Source organism: Acinonyx jubatus, chromosome A2 (genome assembly GCF_027475565.1).
Source record: "Acinonyx jubatus isolate Ajub_Pintada_27869175 chromosome A2, VMU_Ajub_asm_v1.0, whole genome shotgun sequence".
NCBI classification, from domain to species: domain Eukaryota; kingdom Metazoa; phylum Chordata; class Mammalia; order Carnivora; family Felidae; genus Acinonyx; species Acinonyx jubatus.
This window is the reverse complement of record NC_069383.1, coordinates 129,510,603-129,521,254: the sequence shown is the minus strand read 5'-3', so window position 1 is coordinate 129,521,254 and position 10,652 is coordinate 129,510,603. Positions and strand designations below refer to the sequence as shown.

The window sequence follows — 10,652 nt, the reverse complement described above, 5'->3', positions numbered from 1 at the left end:
ATTTTTTCATTTTTTAGTATGTTTTAAATGTGAAATTTATTGTCAAATTGGTTTCCATACAACACCCAGTGCTCATGCCAACAGGTGCCCTCCTCAATGCCCACCGCCCACTTTCCCCTCCCTCCCACCCCCCATTGACCCTCAGTTTTTTCTCAGTTTTTAAGAGTCTCTTATGGTTTGGCTCCTCCTTCTCTAACATTTTTAAAAAAAAATAAAAAAATTGAAAGCTTCAAAAAATAAAAATAAAAATAACCAAAAAGGAGCATTTCAAACATAAAGAACAAGAAAAACATGTCCCTGGTTTCCATAAGATTAAAGTCATACAGCCTTGCAGATACTAAAACATGAGATAAAGTCTGTAACTTTCTGGAATGTCATTGGCTATGATGATTTATGATGCATCGTGTGGAAAACACATATGTAATCCTGCACTGACTGTTCCTTCCTCAGAGAAGTCTCTTCTTTGTGAAGATTTTGTATCCTGGGTGGCTATCTTAACTTGGGCTTAAATGAAAGTCTTCTCCCTTCTGTCTAAAATTAAAAAAACAAACAAACAACTTTTATTCACTTTGAATCAACATAGTTGTTTTGCAGTGTTGTTCAACTCTCCTATTTCCTTGTTGATCTTTTGTGTAGTTGTTCTATCCATGATTAACAGTGGGATATTGAAATCTCATTCTGGGAAGTATACTTCTGAATAAAAAAGGGAAGTTTAGAGTAATGACGCTGCTTTCCTTGGTGACCCTTTCCCAAAGTATCGTCCTAAACTATTTTTTTTTTAATTTTTTCAACGTTTATTTCTTTTGGGGACAGAGAGAGACAGAGCATGAACGGGGAGGGGCAGAGAGAGAGGGAGACACAGAATCGGAAGCAGGCTCCAGGCTCCGAGCCATCAGCCCAGAGCCCGACGCGGGGCTCGAGCTCACGGAGCACGAGATCGTGACCTGGCTGAAGTCGGACGCTTAACCGACTGCGCCACCCAGGCGTCCCCATCCTAAACTATTTTTAAGCAGAAGCAATACAGTGAAAACAAAGGTATAGTCCCCTAGAGTGGCTTCTTTGCAGTGGGAATATGCATGTTGTGCTACCTGCTTGCCGCATCCTTTCCTGATTTTCTAGCTGAAGGGAGTTTCTTTTCCTTCTGAACTCCTTGTCAATTTACCGAGGACCTTCCTGCTTGCATTAAATTGCTCCTTCATCGATCTCATCTCCCCTAGGAGTGTTTCAGCCCCTCTGAGGGTAGAACTTTGTCTCATTCATCCTTAGCTCCAGCTTCTTGCTCAGCGATTTTCATTCCATGGACTTCTGATAACGTTTCAGAATACACGTTCAGGAGAAACGTATCATTGCTATTTGCCCACAGAGTGGTTTTCAACATGTATTATTTCACATGTGGTTTAGAGTATGGACTGTGGAGCTGGGGTCAAGATGGCAGCATGGGAGGATCCTGAACTCACCTCCTCCCATGAACACAAGAAGTCAACAGCTGCTTATGGAACAATTCCCTCTGAAAAGGATCTGAAGGATAGCTTAACAGTGTCTGTAAAATAACGGATAAAAGGATAAAATATATGGAAACAGGAGAGGCAGAGACACAGTCTCACAAGAAACCCCACTCCAGGTGTGGTGACCCACAGTCAGGAGGATCTCATAATACAGAAGTTGCCCCAGAGGACTGAGGGGTTTGTGAGCTACCTCAGGCACCCCAACTCTTGGGAACTACATGGCAAAGATGAGCCTCCAAGCATAGGGCCTTCAAAAAATAGGACTTACTTCCTGAAGTACTCAAGGGCTTCTGTTGAGCCGTGGTGTGGCTCACTCCTGTCTTGTCTTCTTTGTGCCTCCCACACCTGGCATTCTCAAGGATACCTGCTCTTTGAATGCTCTTCAGGATTTTTTGTTTTTTTACTACAAGCCTATTATTAGGCAAAAGCAATAGGCTGAGCCATTTGTGGGAACGTATAATGGCAAACACTTCATGGGAAATCTCCAGGGAACGTGTGCTTTGAGTTTCCTAGGAACCTCCGAATTCCAAAACATATTTATATTTTGGAGCCTCTCAGAGGCTAAGATTTCCTTGAGGTGATAAATGGCCTACAAGGTAGTTAAGCACTCTCTATGGATAATTTGTGTTTCATTTTCACAATAACACATAAGTCTGACTCTATTACTGTGCCCATTTCACAAATAAGGAAACTGAGGCTCAGAGAGGGATGATATTACAAAAGTGGCAGTTCGTGGAACTGAGATGAAACCTTAGGCCTGTTTATAGACGCCCACACAATGGGAAGAATTCAGGCATCAGATGGACATCCTTTTACCATCTCTCCATCCTGTGAATGACTGAGACTGGAATCCCATAGGAGCCTCTGTCCCAGGGGCCCCTCTCCCATGTCTTACCCAATCGCACCCAGGCCAGGCAGCTCCAGTAGGTTTCTGGTGCTGGGCGCAGGAATATCTTCAGTTGGTCCCCATGGCTGAGGGCCCATGTATCAGAGAGGATGCTAGCCACTTTCTGGGAGAGATTAATCATTCTTCCAGAGCTCCATTTGTCTTCTTCTCCTTTGGGGTCATTGATTATCTCATCTAATCTCTGCAACAACACTAAGCAACAGGTACCATTAACATCTCCATTTGACTGATAACAAAACTAAGGTTTTAGCTAAGCAGTTTCCTCGAGGACATTTGGTTTTAGTGACAAGGCCAGGATTTAAACACAAACCTGTTTGGCTGCCAAGCCTGTGTTTTTAGTCACTTGCCAGAACACCTCTCCTGTGAATTTGTACTTTCTAGGGCCAGGCATGGATGGGGTTTGAATCTCATGATCTTTGGTTATGAAACAGACACCTTACCAGGGGGTCTTTGCCAACATTTCAAAGTTGAAAAACTTTTGGTTTTCCCTTTTCAAGCTGGGACCTTTGGTTTAGCACATCCTTTATCAAATTAAAGCGTGGAGAATTGTTTTGCCTTGGGTCTTGGAGTCAGAAAATTTGAAGGTCCGAGTAGCAGTTTTTCTCCTTGGTCCTCATCAGGCACCCCAGGTCACAGAGAAGATTGGAAACCGGCTCCACACTTGTCTCGGGGAACCACCTAGGCAAGTTGGAGAAAAGGCAGTGTGTCGGTACGTCACTCAGAGAGATCATCTTTGAGGGCATAGTGCTGCGAACGAATCCATAAGGTCAACGATTTCTTTATGAATGCAAACGAGAGTCAGACTGCTGGAGAGAAAGAAATTGAACACAAATATCCACCAACTTCAACAACAGACTCTATTAAGGGACTTGAGATATTGGGAGGATGGGGGAGCTGTTGTCCCTGTGTCCTCTGAGAACTGCTTACCGTTTGCAATTTCAATGCCAGCTCTGGGGCAGGAGGAACTTTCCCAGACTTGGAACAAACCAAGTACTGGGTCACTTTCATTGGCTCCTAGGCCTAAAAGACAATCTCCTTTGCCTGTGGAAGGTGGGGCTTGGGGGCCGTGAGGCAAAATGAAACAATGAATATATCTTGACTTTTAATAGTATGTCAAGAGAAATAGGCCACAGACTATAGTGCCAGGTGTGGTAGGCTTTAAGATAACAGACACAGAAGTCGAGTAAGATTTTATCACAAAGTCTTGCACTGATGAAAGCGATTGCTCCTCAGTCACAAGAGCCCTGAGCCCTGAACACTGAACCCCCAAAAATGTCAGGGTTTCTTTTAAAAACTGTCACATTGAAAGTCCTCTAGATATTGTCCCATAAGACTGTCTCATAACAAAGTTTGTAGCATTTAGATCTGGAGAGGAGACCTTGTGATACTCAGCAGAAGAGGGAAAGGTAGACCTTAGCGTCTCGAGTTAGCAAACTCTAAGAAGGTTATTTAAAAGGAGGTATTGATAATATACATTTCAAAGCAGTCCCAGTATTTAACAAAATGTCGAACATGTATCCTTTGTTGGAATTTTAACTTCATTTTTCTAACTGTGTGACGTGTAAATTTATCTGTTTCAGGTGGCTGGCGCTCTTCTTCCCAATTCCCATCCACGTTTGCAAACATAGAAAAGAGTAAACAATGACTGCTTTGGGTTATTGATAGATTTATTCAAGTTCTAGAAACTCAGGATTCGTGATTTTCATTTGATGATACTGGCATATCATCCATGTACTCAACATGAGAACAAAAATACTTGTAACAAATCATGAGAGTTCAAATGCTGTTATTAGCTTCCTACTGTCTACAATACGAACAAATTCTTTAGAGTAATGTCTGGTTAGATATAGGTTCGGTTGCTTCAACAAACACACCCAGTAACTTATTCCTTCCTTCCTGAATAGTCTGGGCATATGCAGTCCATAGCTGGCTTAGCAGCTCCACCCTCTCAGGGACTCAGGTTCCTTCTGTGAAGGTGCTCCACCACCTCTAGGGTAGAACTGAGAGGACTCAGCATCGTGTCCACATCCAGGAAGTGGGAAGTGAACGTGGGAAAGGGGAGGACATGCCTCTAGCTTCAGAGAATAGCCAGAAAGTTTTCCATATCACTTCTGCTCACATTTAATCGGTCTGAACTTAGTCGCCTGGCTGTACATAGCTTCGTGAGAGGCTGGGAAACGTGGTCTTTCCTTTTGAGTGGTTATGTGTTCGGCCAGAAATAGGGCATTCCATTTCTATGAGAGAACTGAGGGCATGACTATTGAGTGACCACTAACAGTTTCTGTCAGGGTCCACCCCTTTGATTAAACAACTGTCCGCAAATACACACAGAGCATCATCCCCACGCATAGAACATTGTCATAGTCAAGAAATATAACCTCCAGGTCTCATAGAATGACTACATCTGGGTCAAAATTTAGTATCTCTTGTTACTCCTTGGTTCTCTCCATTCAGTAGGGATAGAATTCCTCTCTGACAAACTATAAACTAAAGCATGAGTTATGTCTAGTCTCCAAACCAACCAATATCTATCCCTGGAGTAGGATATTGCTATAAAAACTCCAATACTGGAAAGAGAAGAGTGAATAATGAGGTAACATAGGTCCCTAGCAATGATCCAACTCCCCTGGGCATGAATTATGACAGAACCGTGTCCTGGCACTCTTTGGGGCCTCAGTTCATTCAGTAGGTCCTGATTCTGCTGTCTGGGAAGCATTCCTTCCTCTGCTGTCATCTTTAGCTTTTGTCTTTCCCTCTGGAACATTCTTTCATGTTCATCATCCTCTGTGGACAAATCTGAGGTGGATGTTTGGAAGAATATACCCTTCTTGAGGACAGGATGGCTTTTGCAGCCCACTTCCTGCTGCGCAGAAAGGGGATCATAAGGATTGTATTAGAGGTCAAACTAGTCTATGCCTTATTGACAATGGCGTTACAAGAAAGGATATGCTCTCTCCTCCCCATTTTCCTAGGCTATGGTTTCTTTTGCAAGAAAATTCCCTCAAACATTTAGGCTTCTGGTCTACTTTTATGTCTGTCAAGTTCCATATGTAAATAATCATACTGAAATATTTTGTTCAGGCATAGTTTTGGGGCCTGAAAACTCTGGTCTTCTGTGTAGCTTGTTCTGGGATTTACCAAGTCTCCCTACTAAATCAATGACAGCTATTTTGCACTTAGCCAATTTACCTTGAGTCAGCCATATTGGGGAGGTGACTGAGAAAGGCTTGGGTGTCCTGTCCTGCTTAGGCTACCTATTGAAAGCCACTTGTAATTCCTTCAGTTTGGGGTGCAGAAGTTTTTGCGTCTCTCAGGCTTTGGCGGCACTAGTCACTCTCGTTGCCGCCAAATTGGATTGTCATCTACAGGCAGAAAGAGCTTCCTTAGAAGAGCTGTATACCCCTGAATCAGTGCTGGCAGACTGGCTGACCCTAGCCTGAGATCTGTTTGTGGCAGGTTCCTGGTGAAAGTGGCAAAATGCATCCCACAGACACCACATTCCAAATGTTACGATTAATTTCTTCTTGAGTTTCAGGTTCTGATGGCATGTGATCCGCCACGAGAATGATCATAGACAACAGCTTAGTGTTTTGTCACAACATAAAAACTGTCACCAGACTTGCCACCAGACTGTAATACCTGTGCCTTCCCACCTACTGCCTGCCCACCAAACCTATGCCACTTATGTTGGGTTCTAAACTAGCAGCCACTCCCTTCTTGTATCAAATTCTGCAATAGTTTGGATATAGAGCGGGTTGCTCTAACAGAGGCTATAAATAACCGTGGCTTCAACAAAATATGTATTTCTCTTTCATGTAACAGTCTAGGTATATGTTCAAACCCACAATGGTTACCCTATAGTGTCAGATACCCAGGATTCTGTATGGTTGCTCTGTGGTTCCTGACTGACAAGGTCAAAGATGACTCAGCACAGCAGATCTGCTTGCAGCCAGCAGGCAAGGAAAATGGGGAGGGGAGAGCGTATCCTTTCTTTCAACGCCATTGCCCCTAGCACACCTCACTTCCATTTGCATTCTGTTGACCATAACTTAACACTTCCTGGTAATGTAAAGGCTTAGTCTACAAAACCATGTACCCAACTAAATATCAGGAATTCTCTCAATAGGAGAGCAGGTGGGAATGGATGTCAGGTGGCAACAAGCAGTACTGTTGCCAAGTCAATAATCTTGAGTCCACTCTTCACTTCCCAGCCTCTCCTCAACATATGGTCATCTGGGTTCTGGCCTTCACCTCCCAGTTGTATCATTCCCACCAAGGTCATCCTGTCGTAGCTCAATGCAAGTTGTCTCTTGCCCTTCTCGATCCCACTGTAGCAACTGACCCATTAGACCTCTCCGTCTCTCCCCACCCCAATAGCTAATCATCAAGACCTCTCACTTGTATGTCTTGAAACAATTGCCTCATCTTCCCACGACTTCCAGTCTTGCGCAACTAACATAGGCCAGGCCACCATCATCTCATGCGCAGCCTTAAAATTGGCCTGTTTACTTTTCCTGCCACCCACTTCCATTTCACGTCAACCCATTCTCCATCTCCAATCAGAATGATCTTTTAACAATGAAAGCTCAGCAATCAGTCAGTGAATGATTGAAATTCTTCAATGGCTTCTCAGTACTTTCCGGAAAAAGCACAAAGTCCTTTACTGGTTTGCAAGGTCCTGCAGAAACAGGCTTTGGTTACTTCTCCAGCTTCGTCTCTTAAAAGAAGCCTGTATTCTCTCCTCACCTTTTTGCTCCAGGTATACTGAAGGACCACGTATGTATCTGTTTCCCAGGTCCTCTTGTATCTCTGGTGGCTGTTACTATGTTTCAGGCATTATCCAAAGTCATTTTCACACATTGGAATTTTGTTCATTTATCTCTTTATTTTGGTCTTTATTTACTTACTTATTTATTATTTTTGATGAATAAAAATTTTATGTATTTGAGACTTACAATGTGATATGTTGATATATGCATACACTGTGAAGTGAGAACCACAATGAAACTAGTTAACATATCCATCACCACCCGTAGCTACTTTGTTTTTGCGGTGTGGTTAGAATGCTTGAGATCTGCTCTCTTCGTCAATTTCAAGTATACGATACGGTATTGTTAACTGTAGTCACCGTACTGTACGTTAGGTCGCTAGAACTTGTGCATCTTACAATGGAAAGTTTGTACGTTTTGATCAGTATGTCCCCCTTTTGCCCATCCTCCAGCCTCTGGTAACTACCCTTCAACTCTCTGTCTCTACAAGTTCAACTTTTCTTTAGACGAAGAGTTCACATGTGCATGAGATTATACAATGTCTGTCTGTTTGCGTCTGACTAATTTCACTTAGAATCATGTCGTCTGGGTTCACCCACGTTGTCAGAAATGGTAGAACTTCCTTCTTTCTTCTGGCCAGATACTATTCCACTGAATGCACAGGCCATTTTTCTTTATTTTGATGGGCACTTAAAGTTGTTTCCATATCTTGGCTACTGAATAATATTGCAATGAACATGGGAGTACAGATGTCTCATTGAGATAGTGATCTACACCCAGAAGTGGGATTGCTGGATCATATGGTATCTCTATTTTTAACTTTTTGAGAACCTCCAAACTGTTTTCCACAATGGCTGTACCAATTTACATTCCTGGAAATAGTGCTTAAGGGTTCACTTTTCCTCCACATCCTTGCCCACAGTTGTTATCTTTTGACTTTTGGAGAATAGCCATCCTAACAAACAGGTGTGAGGTAATAGCTCATTGTGGTTTTGGTTTGCATTTCCCTGACAATTAGCGATGTTGAGCATCTTTTCTTATACCGGTTAGCCTTTTGTATGTCTTCTTTGGAAAAAGTCTATTTGGGTCCTTGCCCACTTTTTCACCCTGTTATATGGTTTCTTTGCTGTTGACTTTGGGAAAATTGTAAGAGGAAACTTTATTTAAAATGGAAGTGTTGAATTGCTCTATTGTATACCTGAAACGAATGCAACACTGTATGCTAATGAACTGGAAAGAAAATAAAACCTTAAAGAAAATGGAGTCGGGGGCCAGAAGGGGGAAGCTCACAGGCTCTACCACGTGTCATTTCGTGCAGACCCACTGGAAGGAGACATATCTTGTAAGCTGACACTACTTCAGCTACTGCTATACTACCTCAGCAAGAGGAAGAAAGGTCTTTCTTCTTCCCTCATGATGGCCCAGCTGATGACGGTCACAACTTAAGCAATGAAAAGCCACTATACTTGGATCTCCCAGTTTACTCCAGTGGACTTTTACTAGATCATAGCTCTCCCAATTTCTTCCTTTCCTCTACAAAAGTGTTCCTCTCCTTTGTTCTCCAGACTTGCTATAGCTTCCTTCTCCCAAGGGGCAGTTCTCTGCTATTCCTAAATAAGCCATTTTCTTTTCCTGGTAACATAACTGGTAGTTTTATTTTGAAGGTTAACTATTCATGTGAACTCCTTATTTGTTTTGTATATTAACTCTTTCTTGGAGATGGTCTGCAAATGTATTCTCCGATTCTGTAGGTTGCTTTTCCATTTTGTTGATGGTTTCCTTCCCTTTCCTTCCCTGTGCTTTTTAGTTTGATGTGGGCCCAAATTTAATTATAATTAATTATAATTATATTTATAATTATATATATATATATATATTTATATATATTTATATAATTATATATATAATTATATATATATAAATATATAATATATATAAAAAATAAATATATTTTTTATATTTATTATATATTTTTATTTATATTTATTTATATATTATATATTTATTTATATAAATATATAACATATATATTTATTTATATTTTTTGTGCATTATGTGCATTATATTTTGTGCATTTTGTGTATATTTTGTGCATTATAAAATATAAATATATATTTATATATAAATAAAAATATATATATATTTTATATATATTTATTTATATATATTTTTATAATAATAATATTTATATTTATATATTATTATATATATTTATATTTATATAATATATATTATATATTTTATTATATTATATATTATTCTATATATATTATATATATGTTATTATATTATATTTATATTATACATTATATAATTTTATATATATATACACATGTATATATGCATTATATATATTTATATTTATATATTATTATATATATAATATATTTATATTATATATAAAATATATATTTATTTATATATATAAATAAAAAATATATATATAAATATATAAAATATATAAAATAAAATACATAAAAAATATATATATAAAAAATATATAAAAATATATATATTATATATATAATTATATAATTATATATATAATATATATATTGTATATATATTTATATATATAATATATATATAAATAAAATATATATATATTTATATATATTATATAATTATAATTAAAAATAAAAATTTATTTTTACTTTTACTGCGTATGCTTTTGGTGCCAATCCCAAAATCTCATTGCCTAGAGCATAGTCAAGGAGCTTTCCTCTTTGATTTTTCCTAGAAGTATGATGGTTTCAGGTGTTACATTTAAGTCTTTAAGCCATTTTAAGTAGATTTTTGTGTATCATGTAAGGGAAGGGTTCACTTTCATTCTTTTGCATGTAGATATACAGTTTTCCCAACAGAATCTAATGAAGAGATAGATTGTCTCGTATTCACCCATTGCTGGGGGTCACCTTCGGGGAGTCCCCTTTGAATTTTTTTTTTCAACGTTTATTTTATTTTTGGGACAGAGAGAGACAGAGCATGAACGGGGGAGGGGCAGAGAGAGAGGGAGACACAGAAGCGGAAACAGGCTCCAGGCTCTGAGCCATCAGCCCAGAGCCCGACGCGGGGCTCGAACTCACGGACCGCGAGATCGTGACCTGGCTGAAGTCGGACGCTTAACCGACTGCGCCACCCAGGCGCCCCTGGGGAGTCCCCTTTGTGGCAGCTCATTTCTGAGGTTCACAGACACCCATACTCACTAAGAAATAAACAGACACCACAAGCACAGAATCACACCCAGCCTCACCTGGGAACACAGGTATGGGGCTTATGGACAGATTCACACAGAGACCCACACTGCAGACCCGGCCAGTGACACCCCGAGGAGAACACCCACACCCACACACACACACCCACACACACACCACACACACCACACACGGTAAGACCCAAGGGGCAGCAAATTCACACACATAACTAATATATACACGTACAAAACCCAGACATACATAGACACTCCCATAG

The 10,652-nt window shown here is 40.1% G+C and overlaps 1 long non-coding RNA gene across 1 annotated transcript; it reads right to left on the bottom strand.

Annotated features, from left to right (window-relative positions):
* Window positions 1-207: 207 nt before the first annotated feature.
* Window positions 208-8,998, bottom strand: LOC128314884 (uncharacterized). The gene is made up of 2 exons (XR_008297052.1): window positions 1,458-8,998; window positions 208-531 (listed from the first exon to the last, which is right to left on the bottom strand). It is a non-coding gene; the product is annotated as an uncharacterized LOC128314884 (long non-coding RNA).
* Window positions 8,999-10,652: the final 1,654 nt, after the last annotated feature.